Source organism: Muntiacus reevesi, chromosome 11 (genome assembly GCF_963930625.1).
Source record: "Muntiacus reevesi chromosome 11, mMunRee1.1, whole genome shotgun sequence".
In the NCBI taxonomy this organism is placed as follows: Eukaryota; Metazoa; Chordata; class Mammalia; order Artiodactyla; family Cervidae; genus Muntiacus; species Muntiacus reevesi.
The window spans coordinates 15078227-15090336 of NC_089259.1; the positions used below are offsets into that span (position 1 = coordinate 15078227).

Genomic DNA, 12110 nt, shown 5'->3' on the forward strand with positions numbered 1-12110 from the left:
AAGAAAAAATAATATTTTTTTAAAATAAGCATATCTGAAAACAGCCTTCTGAAATCTAACCTGTTCATAAGTAGAAAAGATGTTCTAGACTTTCATTCATCCATCTAACATATTTATTGGACCAATTTGTAGTTCAGTCGCTAAGCTGTGTCCGACTCTTTGCAACTGCAGCACGCCAGGCTTCCCTGACCAATATTAGGCCCCAAACTTGAATACCTGATTTGTACTTCAGGTCATAGAAAAAATAGATGTGCCAAATACCTAATTAAAACATTCCAGGGGCTCCATGAAAAGTCAAGTGAAAGTGACAGTGAAAGTCAATTCAGTCATGTCCCGCTCTTTGCGACCCCAGGTCCATGGAATTCTCCAGGCCAGAATACTGGAGTGGGTAGCCTTTCCCTTCTCCAGGGGATCTTCCCAACCCAGGGATTGAACCTAGGTCTCCCACATTGCAGGTGGATTCTTTACCAGCTGAGCCCCCAGGGAAGCCCCCATGAATAGTCAAGTTTTCCCAAATGAAACTGAAAATATGATGAAATATTCTGAACTTCTGATAAAGAAGATGTACCTAATTACACATTTTTCTTGCAATAGGATCTGGAGCTACTCTATGGCATCAGCTGTATACTTTCAAAGAAATGGAGGCCAGGGGCAAGATGAAAAACATACCAGACCACAAGTCAAGAGATCCTGGATCTGACTTTGACTGAGTTTCAACCTGTGAGGCCGATGAAGTCTGCAGAGCAAGGAGATTAAGAGCGCATGTTCTGGAGTTAAAAAAGTTTGGGTTCCTAACCTAATTACTAGAGTTATCGTCTTTGTGCCTTTGGACAAACTTCTTAATCCCTCTAAGTCCTTCATCACAACAGGAAAAGTAAACAACACTCACAACCTAGCATAGTTACAAGGTACACAGAAGAGATGCACAGAGCGCATTTAGTAAAATGAACAATACACAGCATACACACCAAACAGAAGTCATATCTAACCATCTTTATTATAGTTACTATTATTATTAGTCACCATTCTGCACTTCATTCTACACAACTGTAAAATGAGTGGCATCAACTAGACCAGAATTTCTCTAACGTGAATAAAAACCTGGGAAAATGAGCCCAAACTTCGAGAGTTGTCTTTATTTTTATGAAAAAGCACACATAAAACTTGGCATAAACTGCTCATGCCATTAGATTCCTAAAATACAAATCCAAAATCAGGTTAAAATTAAACTCAAAACAATAAGAACCAAATCAAATTAAGTATTTTAATGAGGCTAGCGGTGATTTTCTGGAATCACATCGCCTCATGAACATGGTGCTGATCCCCTGTGGTGCGGCTCCTTTTGTGTTCACCACCCACATTGTCTTCTGTGTTCTCCTCATTTTTCCCGCTTCACTTTCTTTGAACTACTGCAGCCTTCAATGGCATCGCTTGGCCTTCACTTTACATAAACTCATTGGAGCTGGTTCTTTCTCATTAGCTCTTGAAAATTATGGGAGGAAGCTGGCCTCAATTCCAGATGCATCTCTTAATGCAGATCCCATGCGTTCCCAGCTCCAAGTCTTTTAGTCACTCTCTACTGCCTGTCAGGATCCTAATATTTAAGTCTCTCCCAGACTTACATTTTCAGCCTTACCTACCCAACTTCTCTCCAGCCAAACTAGGAGAACTGAGTCATAAATTGAATTTCTTTGTGCCTTCAAAACTTATGTGCTGAAACCTAACCCCCGGGGTGATGGTTCTGGAGGTGAGGTCTCTGAGTGGTACCCTCATGAATGGGATTAGTGCCCTTACAGAAGAAACCCGGAGGGCTCCCTGGCCTCTTCCATCATGTAAGGGCACAGCAAGAAGACAGTTACTTATGGAACAGAAAATGGGCTTCACCAGACGCCGAATCTGCTGGTACCTAGATCTTAGACTTTCCCACTTCCAGAACTATGAAAAATAGATGTTTACTAAGCACCCAGTCTGTGGTATTTTTGCTATAGCAGCCAGAACTGACTAAGACACTTGCAAAATATTCTTTTAGAACTTGCTGAAATCTTCTTTATGGCCAAGTAGGCATCAATCTTGGTCAATATTTCTTGTGTACTGGAGACCCTGTGTGTTTTCTGATTACTGGATACAGCTATCTTATAAATGCCTGTCAGATCAAACACCAGTTGGGTTATTCAATTCGTTTGCTCAATCTCTTAGTTACTGAGAAACGTGTTTTTTAAAAATCCCCATTTTAGAAGTGAAATTTTTTTTTTTAGAAGTGAATTTATCAATAACCTCTCCTTGTAATTTTGTCGATATTTAGAAGTTGTGTTGTTAGGTACAGACAGTCTGATGTTGACATATCATCTTGATGAATCATTTCCTTGCATCCTTAAAAAATAAGTCCATGAGAGCCTACTTTGTGCAATATTTGTATATTTCTTGCCCAGCATAATAGTCAACTTTCTTGATGCTTCATTGATTAAGGTGTAGATTTTCTAGGTCTGGAGAATGGGTATCAGTTTTGAGGACATTCTCATTTAATTTTCACAATAACCCCACGTAGGGAAGGGACGGTTACGGTCTCAGTTTTACAGATGTGGACATTAACAGTCAGATGGTTGAGAAACTTGATCAAACTTATACAACTAGTAAATGGTGGAGATGGTACTCAAACCATGCTTGTTTGGCTTTGGGGCTCAAATATATTATGTCTCAGTTTAAATAGCTGAGGTAGGTAAACTGGGTATACTAGGTTTACCCACACACACACACATACACACAAAGATCCCTTCAAAATCACCAGGAGGAACAATAAATACTAAAATATAAAAGTAGGCAAGACACTAGAAAAAGTATTTTATAATAGAAAACATTCAGTAATAAACAGAGAAAAAGATGTTTAAGCTCATTAATGATCATATGCTAATTAAAATAAGATGTTACTTCCCACCTATTAGAGTAGCAAATTGAGATTATTAAAATCTATTAGAGATTAACATTGATGAATTTCCAGGGTCAGTTAGACTGAAGGAAAATAAGTATTCTTACACACAGTTGGTGGGTGCTTAAATCAAGACTTCTAGAAGACAAATAGGGAATATGCAACGTGGAAAAAAATTCTCACATTTTTGAGAGAACAGTAAGGTTATAAAATAGCAATGGGGCAGAATATTTTAAAATTTAACCCATGGCTGATTCATGTCAATGTATGGCAAAAACCACTACAATATTGTAAAGTAATTAGCCTCCAATTAAAAAAAAAAGATAAAATTAAAAATATATGCATGTACATGTATATAAAATACTTTTAATTATATATGTCATATTAAACTGTTAACAGTAGTTACCTCTATTTGAAAGAATTACAAGAAATTTTTCTTTTCTCATTTTTTAAGCTGTATAATTGATTTTTCAACAATAAGCATACATTAATTTCATAACTCATAAGCCTGCAAAATCAAAGGCTGGGATTAGAAAGAGTAAAGTAGGTCTGTACTGTCCCATAAGATGGCTGAGATAAAATATCAGGTGAAAAAAATTAAGTTACCAAATGCCATAGATAATATAACCTCCTTACATAAAAGTTATATATTATATACATCATACACATATATAAATTCTAGACTATTACACACCAAACATTAAGGATTGGGGAGAAGACAGAGAAGACATTTATTTTCTATCCTTCTGTATTATTTTTTCCCAATAAGCATTAATCAGTTTGTAATTAAAACATTCAATTAAAAATATGAAAGTTGGAGGAGCCACTGCTCAAAATCCATAAAGCAGGCACATACTTTTGTTCATTAAATCACAGAAATATCAAACTCAAGTGCTTCCACCCACCAAAGCTTAACAGATGTTATTTAATAGCAAATAAAATTACCCAGTCTAATACTTGAAAATCAAATAGATTATAGACATTCTTACTCTAGTATATGGAAATATACCAATATTGGTATAACTGAATTGAATTTGGAAAATACTGGTCAATGCTGTAAAGCATTAACATATTCAATAATTATTTAGCTACACATGCTAACTGGGGATTCCCCGGAGGCTCAGAGGTAAATAATTCGCCTGTGATGCAGAAGACACAGGACACTCAGGTTCAATCCCTGGGTCGGGAAGATTCCCTGGAGGAGGGCATGGCAACCAACTCCAGTGTTCTTGCCTGGAGAATCCTATGGACAGAGGAGCCTGGTGGGGTACAGTCCATGGGGTTGCAAACAGTCGGACACAACTCAAGTGGCTAAGCATGCACGCACACACTGATTGATTAATTGATCAATAACAGCTCATGAATGTAAATTAGTCATAGAACCTCAGAGCACGAATATGGAAGGAGGCTTATAGGTGAGGAAACAGGGTCTCAGAAGAAGACCATGGGAGGCAGTAATAGTCTTAGAAACTTTCTAGATGGATAATAACACAGATGACAACCATCCCAACAGGTCTTATGGCTCCTCCTTTGGAGACTGAGGATGGAGCTCTCCTAGAGTGACCCATAAAGGTATTTCTTATGTAAATTTCACCATCGATCGTGCATTCAGCAAACATACCCATTCTTTAAAAAACAATGTATAAAAAACCCTATAAAGGGCAATTTACTGTTTTAGGAGACAGGATCTTGATCTTTTCTCTGATTGGGGCTGCAGTACCTCCAGCTTCCTGTACTTCACCCAGACCCCATCAAAAGCCTGCCCTTTCTAAGACAGGTACTATGAGGCACCAGGCAGAGAGGTGCCTGTTCATCTTTGTGTGGATGTTCCTGAAGGGCAGAGGTCACCTGGAGGAGGCCAAGAGGTCAAGCAGGAGACACAGTCCTCACTTGCATTTCAACCAAAGTCCTTCCCCTCTGGGGCTGCTTCATCCTCCAGCCACAAACGGTTAACTCAAAAATTCTGACCTCTTCATAGACATACCTTTCACCATGAGAGCAAGTTCTTGAAGCATTCAGTGTTCTAATACTTCCACATGTTATAGAGAACACTTCTCTTTGAAAATGACTTTTTCCTCTTGAAAATAATAAGTAAGTAAAGTACATATTTTTTTTTTTTTTTTGCCAGACTACATGTCTTGTGGAATCTTAGTTCCCTGACCAGGGATTGAACTTCTATCCCCTGCAGTGAAAGCGTAGAGTTTTAACCACTGGATCACTATGGAATTCCCAAAATACATGTATTAAAAACACTTTGGACCAAGTCTAGTCCTCAGCTGTGGGTCTAAAAAATCACAGCTGCCCTAATTCATTACAGCTCCTCTTACAGCTCACAGGACAAGATTAGCAAAACCGGTCCTTCTTGTTCCTAACTAAATAATTCCTACTATGCAATTGGTGGCAAGCCGGATTTGTTACACACGTGGTTCCACTTTCAATCACTGTGGTCTATCACCTTAGCTCCTCACCAACCCCATCTCCCTTCACTGGGACATCAAGTGCCTCACAACTATGTGCTAAGAAAAAGCAGAGACTGAAAGTGCGATGTTTTTTCCTCTTCCTCAAAGGGATCACTTGAGCAAAGTGAGACGCAAACGTACAAATCCCCAGGAAGCAGTCCTTTTCAGTGTAGGGAGTCTGGGTTTGGTAAGTGGGGCTTGGGGCAGAAGGGGATGGTCTGGTTTCCTTAGATGTTGCTGGAAGAAGTGGTGACTAAAAGTATCTCCAGATGCGTCTGATGCAGGTGGTCTGGGGAGTGATGGGGGGGTGCCGGGTTCCTGGGTGCAAGCAAAGTACCCCACCAGCAATGGCATGCAAGGTCTCCATGACTCAGGACAAGGTTCCCTCTAAGGAGAAGCAGGCGCACAGACCTCCTCTCATGCTATTTGGTGGTTTGCTGAAAATCTCTTGTAGTTACTGAACCTCTTCTCTAAAGCAAGTCTTAAGCAGAGCCGTATGTCAAACAGATTAAAAGGGTGGTTTCTTTGCTTGGAATAGAAGTGGAGGGAAGAATAAAGCCCCATAATCTGTCTTCCCTAAAGCCCCTGAACAGAGCTGGACACCATCTCTCTCCCATTAGAGGGTGTTGGTTCACCTGGAATATCTGGCAGAGGAAATGAAGAACGGGGTGAGGAAAGCAGCAGCGTCCTGGGACTCAAGGATTTCAATCCTGATATAACGTTTGACATCAAAACACCTGGAAGCTAAGATCCCATGTGCCTTACTGCCGACAAACCAAAGCATAGAAGCAATATTATAACAAATTCAACAGAGATTTTGAAAACAGTCAACATTAAAAAAAAAAAAAAATCTTTAAAAGAAAGCCTAAGGCTGGGGTGATTGAGACTGTTGTAAATCTTGAACTGTCAAAAGCAAACTAAACTTGCTGTGTGGTCCTGAAACAAAACGGATGGTGCTGTGAGTCCAGTTGTGGTGTAACAAGTGAAAAGCTCTTCACCAACACGGAGCAGATCAAGCACCGAGACAGGTCCAGGCAACCAGCGCTCTTCCCTACCACGGTCCCCACACACAGTTTAAGCCACACGACACTTAGGACAGACGGCATAATGTGTCTTCGCTTGTGGCTCAGTGGTAAAGAATCCTCCTGCCAATGCAAGAGACATGAGTATGATCCCTGGGTCAGGAAGATCCCTTGGAGAAGGAAATGGCAACCCACTCCAGTATTCTTGCCTGGAGAATTCCACAGGCGGAGGAACCTGGCGGGCTGCAATCCATGGGATTGCAAAAGAGTCTGATACAACTTAGCGACTAAACACCACCACCACTTAGGAACAAGGGCATAAGACAGAACGAAAGGTTTGAAAAACCAATCCACCATATTTACTGTTTAAGATCATAAATTGCTACTTGGCTTAGAATGAAGAATAAGTTCATTACAAAGCATTTTTGCTCACCTATGGCTCTAAATGCTAGAGGTCTATTTTGAGGACTGAACCAGGAGCAAGGAACTTCTACACCTCATGGGAACTGCATGTGCCTTTTGAAATTTGGTACTAAACCCTAGAAGGTCCCAAGGATTCAGTAGATTATTCTACCAAAGTCCAGAGTGCAGATTAGAAAAAAAAAAAAAAAACAGAAAAATAATGCTTTCAGAACATCTTTCCCTCTAGTAATTCCAAAGAGGGTCACTCTGCAGCTCTTTGGGCTTTTCCACTTTTGTTTGGCTCACCAGCTGGCCTGGAGGACACCGAGAACAAGGCAGCTTTCATCTCTGGGTCACTGGTTGACACTCATCACGGACTAGGAGCAGTTCCATCAACACTGATGGCGACTCACGGACTCAACTCACCTGAACGACACGGGTCAAGGCAGACCACTGCACTAGGACGTTGTCAGGCACGAGCTGTCCCATGGTTGCTCCGCAGCCCAGAGGTGTATACAGACCAATGGCAGAACAGAGGGCCGTGCCTGCAGCATTTGTTAACAATCTGAGAACTGCATACCTCTTTCACCAACATATCAGAGATGTTAGCACACCAAGTGTGATATTTTATGGATAAATGCCCAGGAGTCACCCTTGAACCCTCCAAATTTAACTTCAGTTAACATCAACTATAATCACATAAAGCAGGGACAACACAGACGGGAAACCTGAGCCATTTGTTTTTAACCACTAGCATCTAATGAGAACTCAACTCTACCCTGCAAGAACTTAAGTCCTTGACCCAGTTCTCTCTTTAAATCCTCACAATATGCTAAGTCAGGCACCATTTTATTCCAGTATTACAGGTGAAGAAACCACAGGAGCTTAGAAGGGTTGAGTAGCTGAATCAAGGGCACAGAATTATCAAGCGGCAGCCAGGGATCTGAACCCAGCAGAGCTGAGCTATGCTGCTTTTGGTTGACACTTGATGCCGATAACAGAATTTTCAATTAACATGAGAACTCTGGGGTAAGATACAACATAAAATCAACACTCAGACGAGTCCCTTCCACGTGGTAAGAAACCACCATCGACATTTCATCACTCACAGAATAACAGACAATGCTTGGTCAACTTAACATTAAGGAAACAAATATTATTTATCTTTTTCTGGTGAAGGACACAATAATACAACATACGGATACCTAGTTATCATCTGAAGGGCTTCCCAGGTGGCTCAGCGGTAAAGAATCTGCATGCCAATACCGGAACCGTAGGAGACACGGGTTCACTCCCTGGGTCAGGAAGATCCCCTGGAGAAGGAAATGGCAACCCACTCCAGTATTCTTGCCTGGGGAATCCCATGGACAGAGGAGCCTCACAGGCTACAGTCCCTGGGGTTGCCAAAAGTCAGGCACGACCGAGCATGCGTGCAACACATGCACGCACGCACAGTATCAGCAGGTCACAGATAGTCTAAAACAATCACTGAAACTAAGGAAATACAGAACCATTTCTGAGTATTCCAGGTAGTGTCAATAAATAACATTATTCTACCTGAGCACTGTAATAAAAAATGTTTAAAAACTTAAAACCTTCAAGTTGTCATAACTATATATAAATAAAGCCTTTGAAAAGATTTAAAATATCATTTTAATGTCTAAAATTATAAAGCTTCCCAATGAATCACCTGTTGTTTTCATAAAGTTTAAAGTTGAGCACCTAGCAAAGAGCTTTACACATAACTTCCAATAAATCATTCTGGAATGAATGGCTGAATTCATGACTGTGCTTTTAAAACAGATAGACATTGTTCTTTCATTATGTTTGGGATTTTTTTTTTTAATTCTGTAACGCAGATTGTATGACCTTCCCTTATTAATAATTTTTTTGAAAAAAAAAATCCCAGGACTATCATCCTAAAAGACAACAAGGAAAAACTAAATAACTGGTTTAAAATTAAGAACAGAAATGAAGTTTTTGCTTGTGCAATGAGATGTGTTTGTGTTAGTGTGTGTTAGTCGTTCAGTCACGTCCAACTCTTTGCAACCCCATGGACTGACTGCAGCCCACCAGTCTCCTCCGTCCATGGGATTTTCTGGAAAAAAATATTGGAGTGGATTGCCATTTCCTTCTTCAAGGGTTCTTCCCCATTCAGGAATTGAACCCAGGTCTCCCACATTGCAAGCAGACTCTTTACCATGAGATAGGAGAGATTTTAAAAAAAGAAGCTACTTTAAAATATCTTTATTAACATTTAAGAAAACACAAAATTGTTCTGTATGAAGCAGAATGAAAGAACATGAAACAAAAGTATATGTTTAAGCCACTGTGACTGATAAAAGAGTAAAGACATTGTTTAGTATATATATAAAACTCAGGTCAAGAAAATACCTCTTTCTCAAAAGCATTTTTGAGCCTTGGCGACTTAATTTTTGAGCCTTGGAGACTTAATGGTTTACCCAATGTGCCCTCAAAATTAACTATTCATTTTTCAAAAGAACTTCTAAGAATTAACATGAGCATGAACATAAAAAAAATCACTGCAGTTATTTCCATAAAGTAAAATACTAAATTAAATTTATGCTGACCAAACTATTTCATAAACCTCCATTCCTTTTTAAAAGGAAAACAAATTAACAGAGCCTTATACAGAAAACAGTGAAAATTTCTACCAACAGTTTCTACACCATTCCAACAAAGCTGAGTCTTTTCACCAATAGCAAATCTGAGATCCCCCGAATATCCCCCACTCATTAGAAAAATCAATAGTACTACCTGCAGGGTGCACAGGGTTGCTTGTGCATAAGGCTTTTATCTCATTTTTAGCAACATTTTTAAAAAATGCAGGATATACACAGCCTTGGCACTCACCATTACCTTGGCCTCCTGAATACAATGTTAAAAGTGTTGTGGTTCGCTTTGACAAGCTTCATTGCACAGTTCTGCCAAATTGCAAAGCTAATGGGACAATCAAAAGGCTGCCTGTACTCTACATCAGGTAAACGAAGCCTTTAAAATCAAAGAGGGAGTTGTATTATTTAAAGAGACATGATTATTTAAACAAAAACAAGGAGAAACGGAGATTGAGGTAGCAATACTCTCCAAAAAATTTTTTTAATTAGTAAATTAAGTAAAAATAATAAAAGAACCCAAATTGAATGTAATGTGTGCTTTCTAAATCTGGCCTGCACTTGTACATCATTTCCATAGATAAAGCATATAATTTGTGTTAGAAAAACTGATATAGATATGTATATATATATACACACACACATATAACACCAAGCCATGAATTTAAATTTCATAATCACAATCTCATTTGCCTAAACGTTCCATGCTAAGTAACAGAAGTAGGAAGCAGTGGAAGACAAAATATTCACACCTCTGGAGGTTACATGTTAATCAGTCCTAATTTCTGCCTGGTATTTGCTAGAAGAAATCTGCAGGCAATGAAGCCTGATCCCTGATTGCATGTGTGACGAAGCGTTTTTTAAAAAACTATTGATGAGCATATCGCTTTGATTTTTGACTATTGCAATCCTAAGCATAAAATTCAAAGGCCAAGCACTGGTGGGTAAAACTTAATCTCAGTAGTTCTTGCAGTTGAAACAACTTTTATGAGGACAGAGTGGGGAAAGAGTGAAAGTCTCTCAGTCAAGTCCAACTCTTTGGGACCCCATGGACTCGAGCCCACCAGCTCATTTGCCAATGGGATTCTCCAGGCAAGAACACTGGAGTGGGTAGCCATTCCCTTCTCCAGGGGATCTTCCTGACTGAGGGATGGAACCCATGTCTCCTGCATTGCAGGCAGATTCTTCATATCTGAACCACCAGGGAAGCCCCAAGAGGATAGGAACCCGACTCTATCTATTGGAACATAAACCTTTTTTATGGGTAAAAATATAAACATCTTTCACACTTACAAAATATGCACAACACATATTACTTGAGGTAAAATCTAGCAAATCAGATTTGCTTGCTGTCAACTCTCTTATCTTTCTGAGAAGCTAACTGATCTATGCAGTGGACACAGACAAAAATGGAATAAATTCATGGTCTAGGGCAGCAGTGTAATTGGGACATAGCTATTTTAAAAGAAACCACATGCAAAGGAAAACAAAGTGCAGAATATTTCCCAGAATCTGATTAAACACTTTTTTCCTTTTCCACTTTTTTTTTATTGACTGTTTAAAAATATATGCTTGTTCCTACGGAGAAAAAGGAAGACTTGGTTAGGGAGTAAATCTTGAAAGATCCCTAAAGTTACGAAGATTTACAAACAAGTCTCATCTTCCCACAACTGTTACTAAAGTTCCTACACTTATAAAATAAAGCACAACAAAACACAAGACTGGAAGGAAGCTCCATCTACTTTACTTTCTGAGTCGGGATTCACACACCTAGCTAATGAATTTTCTCTCTCACACTTTCTCCCTCAAATCTCCAAAGAGACGTATCCACATACATGCAAACACACACGATGTATCGATCACTATACATACAGGTTCATCAACACCACGACACAGGACACAAATCACGATATGAATCAGGATAAAAAACGAGAGCAGTGAGAAATGGGTTTCTTTCAAAGCCGGCTCGATCCTTTATACCCTATTTCTTTCTACACGTTTCGTCTTCAGCGAAGAACTTTAAAGGATCAGGAAGACAAAACAGGTTGCATTAAAAGAAGAGAAACAGAATGCTCGCTATTCGGGAGCCCTGCAAAATCAGCCAGGCGACTAAAGCTGCGCCCAAGTGCAGGACGAAAGAACACCAGCCCGGACCCTAGATACCCGAGTTAAACATCTTGCAAGTGAGAAAAGTAAATACATGATAGTGGTCACTGTCATTAAGAATAAAAGCAGTAATAACGATTGTCACCACGGGGTTCCGTACAGCAGGTGCACGTGGAGCGGGCTTCCCCTGCAGCCCCGCACAGCGGCCGACGAAGGCGAGAGGGCTCCGCGCGCCGCCTGGTGGGGCGGGACCAGCTGCGCGGGGCTCCGCGGGCGGGTGCGCGCCCCGCCCGGCCCCGCCCTCCCCTCCTGCGCCTGCGCGCCCGGCAGACGGGCCGTGGGTATTGGCTTCTGGTTGCTAGGAGACGTGTCCGCTTGGCCCCACCTGGCCCGCGGGTGAAGGTGACCTGGGTGCTTTCTTTCGGGACAGCATCCCGCCGGAAGACCTGCGACCTCACTTCACCTTAACCTGCCTCCGTTCCCAGGAAGAGGAGATTAAAAAACGAAAAGCTGGTTGTTTTGAAAAGCATCTGATTGCCCGAAAGGATAGCATAGGGGTCCAACG

The 12110-nt window shown here is 40.5% G+C and overlaps 1 protein-coding gene across 1 annotated transcript in view; it reads right to left on the reverse strand.

Moving 5' to 3' along the window:
- LCP1 (lymphocyte cytosolic protein 1) overlaps window positions 1-11827 on the reverse strand; it is a 94039-nt gene extending 82212 nt beyond the window's left edge. Inside the window, exon 1 of the mRNA XM_065902127.1 lies at window positions 11706-11827. The gene's annotated coding sequence lies outside the window, so the exon portion shown is untranslated. The remainder of the gene's footprint in view (window positions 1-11705) is intronic.
- Between the last annotated feature and the right edge of the window lie 283 nt (window positions 11828-12110).